Genomic DNA, 2,963 nt, shown 5'->3' on the forward strand with positions numbered 1-2,963 from the left:
GGTTTCATTTAATTTGAAAAAGGTTTCACTTTATTTGAAAATGGTTTCATTTAAACTGAAAATGCTATAACAGTAAATTTCAGAAATGCTTGAAACTTCAATATTTCCAAATTTATGGACGCTAATTTACTCAAAATTGATACACCCCGGCTTACCATGTAGTGGTAGCTTTCGGAAAGGCGAAAAACATATATTTAATACTTACGCCGGGTATTTAATGTTCGGCTCGGCCCGAACTTAGACTTTCTTACTTGTTTTTAATTTACTTTACTTACCTCATAAATAGCTCTGCAGCTACTGATCCAGTATGAAAAGAGAAATAGAATTTCATTACAAACTGATTAGAATATGATGGGGCGACACTGAAGGCAGTCTCAGCTTTTTGACACAATTTCTGTTTAACGTGGAATGTATCCCATAATTTGATAATTAACGTAAATGATCGACAGCTAATAGTGTTAATCCCGGGATCCCGGACTTTTGAGGGTCTCGACAATCCCGGGATTCTTGGCAAGTAATTTGCATTGAATAATAGAAACTCCTATTCTTGACCAGTACTGGCTATATTTCTTTTTTTATTTAATAATTTATATTTTTTTATAAATGTCTAGCTCATTATACATATAACACCGCGCCATAGTAAATTTTAAACACAAATATCAATATATTCGCGAAACCATGGGCCAAATATAGTAAAATTGAGCTTTTAGTTTTTCACTCTGGCGTCAGTAATTCAAAAATTATTTAAAAAATTCAGAGAAATGTGCTAAGAGAAGAAGTAAGGGTATAAACTTAATGAGGAAATGCTGTAGAGTTTAAACAGATTAAAGTTTCTGGTGCAGAAGGGCAGGTAAATATTGAAAATGCCTTTTTAAAATTTTATCCTTGCAATTTCGCAATATTTGTTTTTGAAAAAATTATCACCCCTTTGCTTTAATCCGTCGTAGATTCGATTTTGCTACGAATCGTAAAATTTTTATGCTGAAATCCGAGTTCGTAATGTTGGTATGCCTGAATTGTCGGAAATTTTGTACGAATAGAAACTCGTGTCGTACCGAAACAAATTGTTTTAAAATATCAATGAAATAAAGTGTGTAAACGCAAAAATACGTATGTAAGTTGAAGTGTGAATAGAAAAAAAATACTATTATTAAATTAAAATTATCAGATCGAAGATCACAACAAATCGCTCGCAATACAAAAACTGGTGGAATGCATGAGCGAAAGGCCGGACATTGGTCGTAGCTTTGTAAAAGGAGCTAAAGAGAATGTGGTGGAATTTTGGGAAAGCATTTCAAGAATTACAGCGGCACAGTATCTAGTGAAATGGAGGCCCTTAAAAGGAGGGAGCTTACATTTTACCATTTAAGCTGAATGGATAAGAACAATCTACTAGCAATCTCCTTTGTATACTAATGCAACTGTTAGCTGTTTTTCCTCCTGTGACAAAAGTGCACCGGCCACTGAATCCTTTACGCTCTACTTAATTAAGGAAAAGTCTTTTCAAATAATGATTGAAGTATTTTTTTTTTAATTTCACTACTCACTTGCGATTATGTTTATTTTGATTTGTTTCTGTCAAAGCAGCTGATTAAGAACTTCGAATTTCACTATTTTAGTTGGCAGCACCGTTGATAGTTACAATCGGACTACAGCATACCAATTTTCGAATTTTCGGAACGGAGCTACGAATTCGTATCTACGAACTTTCGGATTACAGCATACGGGTGTATATGTTAAGGGCTTATATAAACTCAATAACATCCTCGAATTTCGTTCTTCTTACTTTGTCAGCTTAAAAATTACCTATTCGTTCTTGTGAATCCAAAAAATTTAAATTTTTTTAATTCTAAAGAAATTTATTTTTGCCTTTGTTACCCATATTTTTATTCTACATTGCATTGAATTTTTCTAACAATTTTTGGAATTAATCATATCTTTGAAATTACAGAGTCCTTCAAAATAAATCCTGCGGTCAGAGAGAAAAAATAAAAACGTCGCTTTAAATAAAAATTAGGTTTCAAACCCATTTATTATTATTTATTTCATGGTAGGAGAGCTTCTCAAACAACATAGAAGCAATTTTTTTGATTCATGTTGTTGAAAAGTAATGAATATCTAAATCCCGGTACTAATCACGGAATTCCGGGATTGTGACAACGCTATCCCGAAAATCCCGGGATCGGAAAAAGCCTAAAAATTAACATTCCTAGTACATATATTTGAATTCAAGTTTCTATAAAATCTATACATAATATTTTTGTTCGTCTCTACACAAGATAAAAAACAATAATATCTTTTTTGATAGATTGTCACAATATGTAAAATATTTTTGTTCATGTACATATATACATATATATGTGTATGAAGGCTAATTACATGATTTTTCGGTTATTGGCAATAATAAAAAGTAAAGGTATGACACCAAATAGAATTTTTTACGTTTTTTCTAACTTGATACTTTGATACTTAAATACAAAATTTGTGATACATTTGATCAATTTTTTGTTTCTTTTACGATACATTTTTTCATGACGTCGCGGCAACACAACACTGGCCTCTGTACGTACCATGATGCATATCGTTAATGTTAGCGGGTTGAAAGCAGTATGACTACAATTAATTTTTAGCAAAAAAAAAACCGACCTAAAAAAAATATATATATCTATATATTTCATGATTCAATGATCGGATCTAAACCAAATTAGTATGGGACCACCTCTGAGACACTACCTTTCCGTTGCAGATTCTATGAAACTTTATTCAAATTAAAAAACTTCGTTTTAAGAATGCTTCATTTAATTTGAAAAAAGGTTCATTTAATTTGAATAAAGTTTCATTTAATTTGAAAACGGTTTCGCTTTATCCGAAAAAGGTTTCATTCAATGTGGAAAAGGTTTCGCTTAACCTGAAAAAGGTTTCATTTAATTTGAAAAAGGTTTCACTTTATTTGAAAATGGTTT

This window comes from Rhagoletis pomonella, unplaced genomic scaffold (genome assembly GCF_013731165.1).
Source record: "Rhagoletis pomonella isolate Grant_MI unplaced genomic scaffold, Rhpom_1.0 Rhpom_scaffold_00001, whole genome shotgun sequence".
Lineage (NCBI taxonomy): Eukaryota > Metazoa > Arthropoda > Insecta > Diptera > Tephritidae > Rhagoletis > Rhagoletis pomonella.